Source organism: Zosterops lateralis (assembly GCF_965231275.1).
Source record: "Zosterops lateralis genome assembly, chromosome: 1".
Taxonomy (NCBI): Eukaryota; Metazoa; Chordata; class Aves; order Passeriformes; family Zosteropidae; genus Zosterops; species Zosterops lateralis.
Window position 1 is genome coordinate 63,774,790 of NC_139762.1, and position 15,720 is coordinate 63,790,509.

At 42.2% G+C, this 15,720-nt stretch overlaps 1 protein-coding gene across 14 annotated transcripts in view; it reads right to left on the bottom strand.

The window, feature by feature from the left end:
• ATXN1 (ataxin 1) overlaps window positions 1-15,720 on the bottom strand; it is a 214,799-nt gene that overhangs the window by 77,763 nt on the left and 121,316 nt on the right. For all 14 annotated transcript variants that reach the window (XM_083856487.1, XM_083856489.1, XM_083856485.1 and 11 more), the window contains one exon: window positions 6,515-6,638. The gene's annotated coding sequence lies outside the window, so the exon portion shown is untranslated. The remainder of the gene's footprint in view (window positions 1-6,514; window positions 6,639-15,720) is intronic.

Sequence of the window (15,720 nt, forward strand, 5' to 3'; positions counted from 1 at the left end):
TGTTTACAAATGTACCCCTGTCCAGGAAGCTGACCCACATTTTGCCCAGCTTCTTTTAACTGACACGGCTTTTGTAATGTTTTAGCAGGATTCACTGCAGTCCAAACGTTGGAAGTGAGACAAAGGGAATTTATAAATCACCACCCCAATTCTGACTGAAGGTTGCCTGGCACAGAAAACCACAAACAATGGTCTTCCCCTCATCTACTGCAGCTCTCACTCCCCCAAAAGATTTCTTCTATTACTAGTGCAGTAACTTGGTAATAAGTTTCACTACTGCAGTGAACTTTATTTGCCATAGTAGGGAAGGTTTTTCTTTTATTTAAAGAGCTGCCAGGAAAACTCATTAGAAATTAATAAAAAACAGTATCTCTGGTTTCCTCAGTCTGTCTCTAGTTCTGACACTTCAACAGGAAAAGAAGCTGAAGGCAATCCTGTCAACTTGCTTATCTTCTTCCTCTTGACCTCTGTGCCATCAGGTGCCTCTGAAACATTAATCAGTGTCTGTAGCTGGAAACAGCAAAGCTGATTAACAACAAGAAACATAAAACTCACTGAGAAGGAAACCTGATAGCATCAATACAGCCAGTTTGAATAAAAGTATCTGATAGTCCTTCCCAAAATATGTATCCACGGTCAACATGCCTAGCAGGCTGCAAACAAACCTGAAATAAATATGAATGAACAAGTTCTTCAGAATAATATTCTGCTACAAAGGGCTCATGATTCCTCTTAACTAATCTACAACTATCAGCAGCCTTTCCTTTTGAATGCATGCTCCAAACAGAAAATGGGAAAAAAAACTCTCCTCTCTAGGACAGCTTAATTTATATTCTCTTCTTGCTGCTGCTGCCACAAACATTATCAGCTTTGAGAGAAGCATTGGCAGGTTATGAGATATTGTTAGGGTCATCATGGGTGCAGCAAACCAACTCACCAGTGATGGTAACTATCACAGCAGTATAAGAAAGAGGCAGTGAAACACAAGAAGCGTTAACAAAAGCAGAAAAAAATTCTCACAGGCATGAGACACCTGTGTTTTGACCAGCTTCACCCCAGACACAACCTGCAAATAGTGGGGCAGCTTTCACACCATGCTATAAACCTGTGAAGGCTGGGCTTGGTTCCCAATGCTTCTTCTTGGTTTCTGGAAGTCACTTGGACCAAGAAGAGTTGCCAGCAAGGATCAGAGATTTCTCCAGCTGGCACCACCAAGTTAAAGATAAGGAACCATAATATAGTGCTGAACTACAGGAGATGCTTTTTGTGGTCTCATGGGCCACACTGGTATTGTGATCATTAACAAAGGCATTATTCACCTGCCTGCCTTTGCTGCATTTACTCGCTCCAATGCACTGTGCACTAGGACTGCCTGGACTTCTCTAATGCCAAATCATGAAACAAAGCTGACAGCAAAAAGCTGGGGCAGCAGTTAAAGTGACTGCCAAAGAGAAATCTGTTTGCTCAGGCAAAAGCTGTTCTCAGTCCAAACATGGGAGTCATAATCTTACAGCCATTTGCTTGGAAGACAATGAAGGGAAGGCAGAACAGACTGGGAAACTACAGCTTGCCACAGTAAAGAGAACAATCTTTGTGCCCAGATTTCTTTGCTCTGCAGGGTAAGTTTTACAAAGCTGACAACCGGTAGCAACATGTAGTGGCCTCAGGCATCATGCCTGCCTATCAAAGGCTTGGATTTTAGCCCTGGAAAAATTACAGCTTCTCACTTCTCTAGAACCTACACCGGACAAGAAGAAAGTAAGAGAGTAATGAATGACCTAACTAAAAATTATTTTAATACATGAATTGCATACTATAAGCCATAAACTTAGGAGTGCAGGGAGAACTGGGAGGAGATGTGGAGAAGGAAAACATTATGTATTGATAGGAACACCACAGCCACAGATGACAAAAGACAACCAGCTGGGGCTGCTACAACAGCAAAGTCATCTACTGGTGTGGTAGGGGCTGGCATAGTGAATGGAAAGTATGGGTCCAGTAGACAAGCCCTGGAGATAAAAGAGGAAGCTCAGCAGTTCAGGCTGGAAAAGACAACGGGGAAAAGGCAGCTTAGGAAATTGTTAGTTGAGGAGCCAGCCAGCAGAAATGTGGAGAAGACAAAGGTAAATCCAAGGAAGCTGCGCAGGTGTGGATCAAAAAGGTATATGGTCCTCTGGAGCACTGGTGGCTTACAGCTTCATCACTGCACATCCTTCTGCAGGACTTGAAGCCACCCTGGCCACCTCTCTGCTGGGTGGCAGGTGCAAGCAGGCACAGCCCAGCCCTCACCTGCTGTCTCTAGGTGTCCATACACTGATCATACAGGGGATCCCTCAGCAACAAAACAGCTCAGCTGCTGCCAGCTGCCAAAGCCAGTTTGCCACCCATGCAGTCTGAGAATGGCTGTGGCTTCAAGGCTGGGAGAGGAGATGAGCTGACCTGATGTACAAAAACGCCCACCACCACCCACTTTGCACCTGCACAGGCACACTTGCCCTGCAGGATTTCTGCAACATCCATTTTAATCCAATGTTCAACAGCTAAAGTAAACTGCCAAACTGAAGGCCCAGAGTTATGGTCAGAGACCTTTTTTTGAAGCCCCACAAGAGACTTAAACTGTTTTAGCTTCCTCTCCCAAACGACAGCCTTGAGCTGTTCTTGCCTGGCTGGCGGAAGCCTGTGACGTGAAATAAAAGCCAGGAAATATGACTTTCTGAATAAACATTTATTTGGTGAGAAATACTTCTGATTTTTTGGCAGAGAAATGGCAGAAACCTGAAGCCCTATGTATAGCATGCCTACAGAGAGCAATTTCTATTTAAAGGGAAGCTGCAGCTGTCTGTAGCTCTTAATGAAGAATAATGCCTAGGAATAAATTACTGCTGTTTCTGAGAGACATTTCTCAAATTAAAATGATTCTTCCCTTTTTCCCTCTCACTATAAATACCAAGTGGCATGTACTGGGCTGTTGTTTGGAAGAACGGACACACGCAGCTCTGCTCTTTTCTCAGCAGCCTGGTAATTTCCATAGAAAACCATGGAGTAATTTAGCATACGGATAATACTGAGGTGACACAAAAGCAGAGACATCCAGAATCATTAAGTCTGCATGTGTCAAAGCTTCCTGTCCCTCTTCCAAGGTGTGTACAGCTCAGAGCAGAAATGAGGCATCACCTCCAACCACACCACAAGCCCAGCATTGAGGCTCCAGGCATGGGAGATGGCTGCTCACAGAAAACCGCCGTGAAAGGCTTGCTAACCTTCCATTTCCATCCCTTGCACAAGCCTCCTCCCCAAGGGGCTGCTGCAGCAGCAGGATGGGCTGGCAGAGAAGGTGATGCTCTGGGGAGAGGGTGTGCCTGGGCTGCAGCCAGCCTGGCCAGGCAGCTCAGGAAGCAGCACTGACATCAGCTCCAGGAGCTGTCGCTCCCAGACCCGTCGCAGCTCCACGTGCCAGGAAAAACAGCCGGCAGCCGGGGGGAGTACAGAGGAGATAGGACCATGGGTAAAGGAAGCAAGGAGGCCCAAGGAACAGAAAAAGAAGGCAGCAGCTCAAAAATGGGATGGGACTGGGGCTAAGCCATATGCAACCACAGTCCCCTGAGACCCTCTTCAGAGTCAGTCCTAACAGCAGCAGGTTCCCACTGAAGGCAGGGCATAGAAAGCCTGTCTGGGCTAGAGTGGGGATGTTTACTATCCTACCATCTGCAGTTTGCCCAAAATAACAGTTATAGATATGAGATCAACTAAACACGTTTCTGTTATTGACACATACTGGATTTAGAGATTTATTTTCCATTTCCCACAAACCGTGCCAGAGGTTTTCGCATAAGCACAGAAAAAAAAAATAATGTGAAGAAATGCCTGCGAGTGAGGAACATGAAGAGTTTATTCATTGCTCCTGTTAGAATGTGTTTGTGCTTGTGTGGCTAGCACTCCAAAAAAGCTGTGGCATATGTTTTCAGAATGGAAAAAAACCCCTCAGGATACCTACATCCTACCAGAAAATTACAAAACCATATGCTGGAATACACAAGGTACTCTCCAGCAAGAGCAAAGGAGCCTTGTCTTGCTTCATTTTTACTCTTACTAAAGTAAACGTTCCTCCTTAATGAATGCTCCTGACATCCCTTTTTGTCTCCCCAGAAGTGGAATATGGACTTCATTTGTACAAGCACTGCTTTCCAGAAATGTGTTTCATCCAAATGAAGAGAGCAGGAAAAAGGAAGCGAGGAATTTGTACTGTTTAGTAAACAGGCAGTTTCCAGGTGGATACAAGACACTGGTCCCAATTTACTGCACCGCTCCCTCCTCACACCCCCTTCCTCTGAAATTTGCCTGGGTGGCAGAAGGAGGCAGAGGAAGGGAAGAGAACAGCTATCACTTGCCATGGGAAAGGTTTGATCATTTTCCTCACATCTTAACATGACAACACCCTGCAAACAGGGAAGAGAGAGCAATATTTTTAAGTAAAATCACTGTATGCCAGTATTTCCTTTCAGGAGAAACACTGTGCCTCCTCACCTCTGTCTCCCTAAGAGGGTGAAGGAAAGAGGAGAGGAGGAGCCTAGCTGACTGCCTCCTTCTTGCAGCAGTGTCATCCAAGCAGAAGCCAAGTGAGGAAATACACTCTCAAGGAACTGCTAAAAAGCTCTCCATCACCTACAAATGATTCCTCAAAAGGAACCAGGGCTGGATGCCAAGGTAAGAGCAATTATCAAGAACACTTTTGCCTATCCCTACCTGGTGAGAAGAGTGCTGCTATTTCTGCACAAATCCAGGCCTCCTGACTTGTAATCAGGGTTTTGGAACCACAATAGCAGAACATCACACTGTGCTTTAAGTGGGCTGATTTTAAACCATTTAGGACAGGGCAGAATGTAATGGTAACACTGAAGGCATCTTCAACAGGTATCCCATCCCCTGTAATGGCTGAGGATTGCCTCTTTCAGTTTATCTGGTTGATCTGGCACACCACACACCTTACAGGACCCAGGGATTGCTCTTCTTCACCTGAGGTGGTGCTGCTGTTGCAATCAGTGGAGGTGATTGCAACATCTTGAACAAACATCTCCTGTTATCCCAATAGCTCTGCATGCTAGGATGGCTTATTTATTATTATTACTATTATTACTACTATTATTTAAGGCTGTCCTCTCTTGTTCTAGGATTCCTGCATGCAAAGTAAGCTCTTGTGGTTTTAAAGAAACCTTTCAAAATGTGGGAATAAGCTGATATGGCCACGTCTGCTTGGATACACAGTGAGAAGCTCCACATCTCAGAGGCCCCTTATTCATCTTAATGAGCTACTAACTTGGTAGCTTAGTGGTAACTAGTAAGTAGCAATTCCAAAGGTTGGATTTATTAACTATTTCACTGTAGATCAAAGCAGGTGGGAAAGGCAAGAGATGATGAAAAAATTTCAATGACTTCTCTAATATTTTTTTGCAACTGGCACTTGGGAAAGCAGCATCACTTAGACTCTGTCTCAATCTGCTTCCCAAAGCCTGAACTCAAAGGAAAAAGCAGAGCAAAGGAGGGAGCTAGAAGGCATGCCAGGAAACATATTTACTACATTAATGGAAAGTGCACAAAATAGTTTGCTCAAACTGGAAGAATCTGCAACTTGCTTTATCACTACTAACATCTTGGAGGACCACTGCATACTTTGGGCATAACAATTAAATACTAACTTGCCTAACTTGGAAATCCCCATGGTTCTTTCTTAAGAAAAAAAGAAAGAACTGGCAGGCAGAGAACTGTTGTTTTCCTCTTTTTGTGAGAATGTTTACATTTGATCTGCATGTTTGCCCATTTCAACCCAGGAAAGCAGTGGGCTTCATAGGAAAAACAATGAACACAAAAATATTCATACCTTCTCTTTAGCCATCCCTCATGGGAACATTTTCTTTTATTAATGCCACAACTGAATCAAGGTCTCAGTTGACTGACTGTGTTTCCCTCAGAAAAGTGTGCTACTCCAATTCCAATGAACATAAACCTCTGAGAGGAGCATTTGTATTGGAAATACTCAAACTAATAAAATAAACTGACCAACAGGAGTTTGGAATACCAGGCAGAAATAACTACATTGGCATTCCTCTAATTCAAAAGTGGTCAAATAATTTCAACCACTGTACAAGAACACATAAAATTCCTGAATCTGACCTGTAGATTCATGAACTGTTAGCCATAGTATTTTTCATTCTTGTTAGGCTACACAGTCACATGGCCTTCAATGCAGGCTCACATATTTAACTGAAAAGCAACAGCAGTATGACAAATAACTTTAGCAGTCCAAGGAAAAGAAGCCCATCATCTTTCCTTAGATAACACTAGTCTTCCCTTAAACCCATTAAAAGAAAAAAAAAAAAAAGGGGGGGGGGGGAGGGGGGAGAGAAATTCAACTCTTTGGTGTTCAGTGCATCACAGGAAAGAGACCAAACAGTACAGGGCAGATGCTACCTCCCAAAGACACAATTGGAAATATTTGTTATCACTGCTAGGAACTCACAACATTCACTATGTTCTCCTTCAGGGAATTCTGGATTATCCTTAAGCATGAAGATTTTTCAGAAGCTGCTGGATTGTTCACAGGTCCTCACTGGCTTTCCTCTTTCATATGAAGTAAGGTAGAGCTGTAAAACAAAAGCAAAACCAAGTAAGAAAGGAAGGCAAGGAACAAAAAAAGGAAAAGCCGTAGAGCTGTTTAACAAATGAACAATTGATTCCTACATCTCATTGAAGCAAATGCATTTTTAATGAGCTACCAAGATGGAGATTCCACTACAGAGTGAGCTGTATGGCAATCACTGATCTAGGATAGGAAGAGTCATTTTCCTTGTACATATTATTACAAAAAATTAAAACCCAGCTCAGAATTGCTGAAGCAGATACATAATTAAAATAATTCTTGGATACTTCTGTTGCTGTAACAAAAGAAAGAAAAAACTACTTGGAGTTGCTGTTTAGGAAAGTGTCTGCAAACAAAGTCTACAATGTGCAGAGAGTTCCACACAGGAAGATTTTTGTTCCCAATGATCTCCTCTAAGGGAATGCAAACACCTATCTATTTCCATGGTTATCTGCAGTATTGTAACAGAGGAGTACTGAATCCAAAAATACACACACACACACACACACATATTCTTGCTGTTCCTCAGTAGGAAGTATTTTTCATATTTGAGATTTTTAATACTGTGTGGTTCTTTCATTGATTTCTTTACAAACTTTCACTGTGGACCAACTCTGATTTTTTTTTTTTTTACCTACTACACAAGGTATCAGACTATCCTCAGCCTTTTTATTGGGGTCTGAGGAAACTGCTGGGTTTCATTTTTATGTGAACTCCACATAGAATACTTGAAATAGAGTGTGTATTTCCACAGACCCAGATCAAACATTTTTTCCTTGAGCCAGGTACCCATGGTCTCCTTGTGCTCCCTAAATTCTTAGTTTCACTTTGTGCCACCAACATTTCCTACCTCCTTAATGTAAGCCTTCTCAAACATTTCACATGTCACTTCAGGATTTGTTTGTGCACATGGATCCCATCCTACCAGCCTTATGGTGGAATCTATGTCCTCAAACACAAAACAAATGCAGGACAAAACTCCACACCTTAGACAGTGTAAACTCTCTTCACTTGGAGGAAACGAGGCAATCTAGAAAATTATTCATTTGACCTATCACGCATCTGGTTTAGGACAGAATGATTCACTCTCTAGAAAGGTCTGGTTCTCTCCATAAATTGAGTCTAGACACTGAGCTCAGATTAGATGGCTACATATGAATGCAGATGAATCTCACATTACTTGAAGGCAGGAAACAAGTCAGACAGATGGACAAGTGCAGTTCATGGGTAGAAGAGCAGAAGGAAGACAATGCAATGATTAAAAAAAAAAAGTTGCTCTTCAAAAGAAGTTTACACTTATGACTGTTTTAGTTGAACATACAAAGCAATAACAACAAAACCTTCCAAAGCCCAAAGCAGTATCTGCTCAGCTGATCCAGTTATGACATAAGACTACTCCTGGACTTACTGGCTAAGGCTAAGCCCTCATGGAGCAGTGTCTGTAAAGCTGCATCCAGCTGGCTGCGACTCAGGCAGGCACCTGGCAATGATGATGACAGTGACCACTAGTCTCAAGGGACATGTGTCTTTGTCCTCTCCCTGATGGACTGTAGCAATTCAAGATACCTGTTACAAAAATCTTCCCATTCTAAAACACAGTCATTTCTTGGGAACTACTTCTCCCATGTGAGAGGCACCACTACCTCAAGAGCCTTCAGGTACCCAGACCCTGGCTACACTTCCAAGACTTTGGCCAACAGCTTCTCTCCTCTACTGAAGTGGGACTCTGCTGCTTATGCAACAGAGAAACACACCACAAGAGTTTTAACTTTAGAAAGCAGACCAAAGAGAGAAAAATAACACAGACCTATTTAAAAAAAAGCCCTTGAAACCTTGCTTAAAACCAAACCAATTTATTTTCAAGCCATTTATTTTTTCTTTAAATTATGAGAACCTCACAATTAAAAAAACTTAATCTCAGCTCAAAATAATCAAAACAATTTGCTTCTAAATGTTAAAATGAAAGATTTCAGCATTTCCAAATTATTTATGGTTTTTTTTTCCCCGATAATTTGGCAACCCTAAAAGTTGCAATTTTTAATCCTTATCTCTTGTCATTCAGCATTCAGGGGAACCTTCAAATGGAGTCCAAATGACTATGAGAAAATATTTAACATTTCCAACAAAAATAGATGGCTTCCAATTATTTTTAGTAAGAACAGGGAAGTTTACTGCTTGCAAACTGCTTGGATACTCCTTGGATAGACTCCTGTGAGCCTCCCTGGAGAGTCAGCTGTGTGTAACCCTGGGCTGACACCCACCACACTCAGTGACTAAGTCCTTCCACTAAGTTCAACAAGTGGGATTAGGATTTTGATTCTGTTCAAGTGAGAAAGGCTCTGATTGCCTAAACCAGGGCTTTGATCACTGAATCAGGAGTGAGGCTGCTTGCTAGCTATGCAGTGATTTGCAGTCAGCCTGCAATGTGTCTTGCAGACGCCAGCACAGGGACACAGGAACAGGCCACAAGCAGCACCTGTGCAATACAGTGCAGTGGTGGTACTCTGGGGCAGATACTCTCTCCAGGCAATCACATTTCACAGGAAAGATGACATGAAGAAAGGTGGCTTATCCCTCAGGCAAAAAAGGGGTAAGAGACCTCGCATTTACTACAGAGTGCCTTTGTACCATGCACACAGCCAGTTATTACAGAGCAGATGATGCACTACTAATTCACAATCTAGTTTAATTTGCTACGACTTGTTCACTTGACCTTACCCATAGGCACTTCACTCTGTGAGAGCCAAGGCATGTCTGCCTGCAAATGTTCCCAGGCACTTTTATGTTTAAGATTTAAAGATAGCACAGCACAAAATTCAGGATGCATGTAGAGATGCTGCTTCATGAAGCACAACGCTCACCTGAAGAGCAGAGCACTCAATCCCTAATGGGGACAATCATTTTGCTATGCAGATCTGATGGGCTCTGAGGACAACGTTCTTCAGAGAACATGTAAAACGTTCATAACTCAGAGGGACCAGCAGAGAAAGTTGGTTCACAGTACAATTAGGTCATAACCAGACTTTGTGCCTGAAGTTCCAACATGATCAACAAATCATTTTCACATACACGGTTACCGATCACATCTCCGCTATAAATGGTAAGCGTTGCCAAGGAAGCTGTTCTCCATGGTCCCACAGCATTATGGTTACTCAAATATCACAGCACAGCCCTGTCTTTGAGAGCTAAAAAGGACACTGTGCTGACAGATTAGATGTGTAATTGAGACATGAACAGATCTCAAATCAAAGAACATGGAAGTACTTCTCAGGAGTATTTTCAGACTAAAATTGGACCCCAGGGCAATCAACAAATAAGGACTGTAGTACAAGTGAGCAACTGCAAATTGGCAAAACCTGAAAACCAGAAGTTGGCTACGTGCAATATCCTGTATTTATTCCAAGAAAAGGTCATGCTCTCCCATCTTGCTTTGAAGATCAAGCAGTGAGAGATTACCGTTTTACTAGTCCTTTCCTGCAGGTTTTTAATTGTCATCCCTTGCTCTCTTGCATGACATAATTTGGTTTCTCTAATTCACAAATCAGCATAAGCTAATAAAACTGTTTAAGAGACGGCAGCCTTGTGCCCAAGTTGTTTCGTTGTTCGCTATTATCCCTCAACTAATCCTTCAACTCAAATAAAACCCTAATTCATTTCCTGCTTTGTTCTCCCTCTACATGCAATAGTTTTAGACAAGCTCAATCCTGCCTCACCACAAATGGGAAAGGCGAGGTTTTATCTTCCTGGAGTGTACATGATTTCAATTACCTAATGTGTGTATCATCTATCATGCCAGGAAAAAAGTTCTAAATTATTTTCAACAGGTTTAGCTGACTTGACACAATGACAAAAGATTCTAATGGAAATAAAAAGAAATAAATTAAAAGAAAAGAAAATAAAGTAAATAAATAAAAAAACATACACAACAAAAAGCCACGAACCAACCAAATATTTTAGATTTCAAGTTAATAAAAGCTTCTCTACACCAGCCATGCCAAACTTTGTCCATCTAAAAACCTTTTGACATTTTGTCTAGTGTACGAAAGCTGCTGCTAATGTTCTGCTAGTGTAAAAATTACTTAAATCCCAATTAAGCCTACTTTAATGTTATGGTGAAGCAATATCACCTTAGGACAAAAGAGGCTTTTGTTTGCATAAAACAGGCAGGCATCACCCTGATTTTTGTTTAGCATCCATTCCTCATCTGAAGCTTGATCCTCCGCGGCTTTGTCATGTAAACAAACATTTCCCACGGCTTTGCATGTGGTCCACAGCAAAATGCCCAACTTCACAAGGTGTTACACCCACTTTGTGCAGGGTGAATAACTGTATCTGGGTGCATGGGAACAGTAAATCAAGTTGTTAGCACTTTGCATATCCTGCAGGTCCTAAACCAGAAAAACAGCATGCAGATCATGGGGTTCAGACAAGGAAGCAATCCATCCTGCCTCACAGTTTGTAGTGAAGGGAAGAACATCTATGTTGCCTTCCCCATCTCTATGAACATGGGACATCCCAGCCCAGCACATCTTTCCTGTATGAAAAGCATTTCCAACGTGAGTGCTTACTCAGAGGTAAATGCAGGACAGGAACATCTATCTGTGAACAGTACAGAGACAGGAGCAGCACGTGGGGCTGAAAGGGCAAGGCTGCAGCTCACACCCTCTAGTGCAGGAGCCACTACTGAAGATGGCCACCGATTCTGCACAACAAACCTTAGCTGTGAGTCATCTAGAAATCTGTGTCCCGAGACTTAATCTAAAGACCATTATTCATCATTGCTTCACCCACAGCAGGTATTTTCCACGACTTAAGGCTCAGGTAAACCACCTCTCATTTTAGCATCAGCCTATGCAAACAGACTGAGAGTTTCCAGCCATACTCACTGGACTCATCTGCCCTTCCAAACTTTTTCATCTGGAAACCATGGAAGCAACTTTGCTCCCAGAGCCGTCTCCACTGCTCGTTACTCATTCCCTGACCTCAACACCTTTGAACGAATGACTGGAAAACAGATGAAGGTTCATCACCACAGTAGTAGTTAGGAAAAAATGCACAACAGCTCAAACTCACACTCTCCACTTACATGATGCCTAATAACAATACAAACACAAATGTAACTAGGACCTCAGAGACATCACACTTACACAAATAACAGCAGCCACAACCATACTCCTTATTTGTACTTTACTAATACCCAGTTCTTCCACAAAGACTTGAGGTTAGACCATGCTTATCCTTGTGCTTCTCTTAGCGGGCTTAGTTTCTAAATTCCATGTGATTTTCCCCCAGAAAGAGAGTGCAGTACAAGGTATTAAAATAGCAAGTCAAGAGGTGGGGTCTGGGTGCAACACGCAACGCCAGGTGAAAATTAAGAGGAGCTTGTTCAGGTCATTTTGTCTAAGCAGCAACAGTGCATACCCATAAAAATACCTCACAAATACCTCCTATCAGATAACAGTGATGTACTTCTTAACAAAAATCCATCACCTTATTTACATCAGCACCCCCTATTTGCCACTTTTGCATGGCTATCAAAGCAGGAATACTGGTGGACAGGGGGGGAAATTTCAACACAGATCTACATTTCTCTTAGGATGCCAACTTTCTTCATTCTCATACAGAGGTTTTAAGTAAAAACAACTCTACTGCCTGCGTGTTTGTAACACAGTCATTTCTACAGGTCTTCTGAGCAGAAGAGATTGAGAAAAGAATGCAAATGGTCCATAATAATTCAGGCTGAGAGCCAGTAATGTTGAACAGATATAAGCAATAAAAATAACCACTCTGGATGCTTCTGTTACATGACATAAATATTTCTCTTTTTCTTTTATGGAAGCTATTATGGAAAAAATGCAGCTCAGCCCTGAGTGGAGACGGTGAGCCTCCTGTATATTTGAAGAACTGCAGCACCCTATTAACTTGCTACAGATGAGAGCAAGCTCAAGGGCCTTAGTAACATGTACAGACACTTCTCATACAATGGCAACAGCTCTCCTGCAAAGATGGTGTTGAAGGGAGAATCCAAATGATTAAGTTGCAAACAGTAGCAGCACCAAAAGCAGTGGCTGAGATTCTGTTTAATTGCAGTATTTTAAACAGCCAGAGACAACACCTCCTGAAGAAGACTGTTAATCCTACAACCCACAAAACCAGAAAAGAGGCTTGACCTCTGGTGGCAGCAGTAATTCCAGGAGATGCCTACAGTACCAACTTCCTGGTGCCAGTAAGATTTGAGTTTGCCTCACTGGGTTCAGCCACAGGTGCCCAGAGCTATTCATCTGCTACTTACACAAAGTTTTCAGGGAGCAGCTTCCCCATCTCCTCTACCCGTACAGCACGCAGGGTCGAGGAGGACCTGACTTATAGCAGCTGCCAGGCTGGGGGGACACACAGGGGCGCAGGCACAAACAATGCCACCACGTGAGCTTCGTTTCCTTAGGAAGCCAGCCCAGAACGCACCCTTAACCTTCTCCCTGCTTCCAGGGCCGCCACGTATTCTGCACTGCTGATGCAACGTGATACAGAGCTAGAAAACAAAGGCACTATTGACTAACTTTTTTGCAGGATTAAGATGACTATGCTGGTTTACAACAAAGATTTCAACGATTTCGACACCGAGCACTAAGTAACAGGAACACGGCTTGGCAGTAATTCCAGAGATTACCTGTTGAAACATTAATGACAAACATCTTTTGATGTGGGCTGCTTTATGTGGTGCAAAAGGCAGCGCTGTAATTATGCATTTCCTTTCTATGAATCTAGTATTTAACAGTAAAGCATTACTGGGGGGCGGGGTGTGTGTGTGTGTGTGTGTGTGCACGTGTATGTTTGTGCACGTGTGTGTGTGACAGGAAATACTCCACAGCTGAGCCTGCGATTTACCAGGGTGGCTGCACATAGTAAATCTGCAACAGTGGAGCTCAGCCGTTTCATTCATCCTGCACCAAGCAGAGGGCTAAAACAATTGCCACGCTTAAGACAAATGTCAGCGTGAGTCATACCAGCCGGAGCACAAACATGTTTGCTGTCGGGTGAGTCAGAATATCACATCCTGAATTCACAAACCTTCCTATAAATAATAATTTCTGAAATTGTTGCATTTCTTTAATACAACGCAATTTTAAGTACGATGCCAAGTCCATAAAGGCTTTCCTGACTACAAAGAATATGGGTTTTTTCCTACTCCCTTTCGCTTCTTATTGCGTGTATCTACCTACACTAGTAGGTTGTCTGCAGTACCTGAAGTGGTAATTGCATTGATTCACACTTAGGAAAATGCAAGCATGGCTCAAAATAGGTCCAAATTAGAGACAGCCCTCATCCCTCAAAAAAAAAAACCTCCTCAAAACTCCTCAAAAAAAACTAAATACAAGCAGTAGGACCTTTCACTTACTGGATATGCTTTCTACATCTATTCTGATGCTGTAATTCTGACAAGCATTAGCATGTTCAGCATTCAGAGAGAAGGAGCATCATGCTGGCATGAGAGATAGAGCAGCTGAGAAAAGGGGGTGAGAAATGCTGGGGAAATGGTGAGAGGCCAGGGCAGCATGGTGCACGTGAGCAAGGAGGGACTGTGCCTGCACTGTGCTCCATCCACAGTGTGTGCACCCACAGCTAAAGCACCATCCCTGCTTCAGGGAGTGTTCAGCCTTAAGACAGCATGCAGAGATCACTCCTCCCCACAAATATGAACATACCTGGTCACAAAATTAATGCTCTGGAATAACTGACAATGATTATCCTTGACTGCCTCTAATTCAGGAAAGTATCTGATTTAGAAGTTATGCAAGTGCCTTTTGAAATAGGGCTGAACTCCAGGATATGACCAAATTTATGCAGGAGAGTTCTGATAAAGATATGTGTCGTGTCTGTGAGCAAGGAGCGGAAAAAGTGTTTTGGGTGAGGTTTTTGGTGGGGTGTTTCTAATTTGATTTTCAGCTGGGAATTCATTCTCATTTTACATGAAGGGAACTCATACACATACAAATCTTTTTACATCAAATCAAGACAGTCTTGCTTTCTTCTAATTGTTTTGTGGAATAACCACTCAGAAGTTCATTTCTGTTATCTTTCTCAAGCAAAATAGAAGGCCTTTTAGAAAAATTTTATTGCTAAAACAATGAAATTCTCCTGGGAATGACTTAGTTATGGAAATCAAGTGACAGTTTCTTTTATCTAGCCAAGCAGCAAGTCTGCATTTATAAAAGGCATTCTATGCACAAAGTACAGTGAGTAGGAGGACATGAAAATGCTATTTTTAAACCAGATTTCAGCATTCCTCCCATACAGATTTCCTGGAATAATAACAGCAACAACAATAATGATAATTAATAATGCCAAAAAAGGAGTATCATCTTAAAGGCGAGTGGCATATGAGAAAGCAAATTGTAGTTAAGGACTTGTAAGATTGAGGGACAAATATAAGGTTCTTTCAAGTAAACTGGCATTGTGCCATGAATTCCACAGGATTTGAGATTTGCCCCCTAAATTTCATACTGCAATATTTTTTTTAAAAAAGGCAATAAATTAAGATCATGTGCAGCATATGCTGCATGTCTACCATTTGTTTTCTTGCAGGAATTGTTATTTTCAGAAACACCACTAAATGAGAAGTTAACTGTGGAGCTAATGCTATCACTGTATTTGGGTAAATGACCATGGCAGCTTTTGGAGCTCAGGAAGAAAGGGAAAAAAAACCTGAAAAAATCCATGGCCAAGCAATGTTTTCAAATGCAACAAGAATAAGGGTACGATACAGACTTTGACCCAAAGCTTAAAAGAAGACACTGTAAAGATCTTTTTCTGCTTTGCTGACCTCTGGACCTGTCTCTCAGGACACTCACAGAGCAAAGACGTTGAACTAACAAACACTGAAAGTGAGGGTCAAATCCTTCCTCTCTGCTGGGAATACCTGTCTCCACCATACTTGGAGTGTTATTTTCTGAGGGCAGAAGTTAGCCCCGATCACCAGAAGACTGTTACTCAATCGTGCTATGTCTACCAATGTTAATTAGAACAAGCGTCTGCGTTTCACACTTAATAAAAATGAACGAATGTGATCAGGCAGTAACAAAATGCCC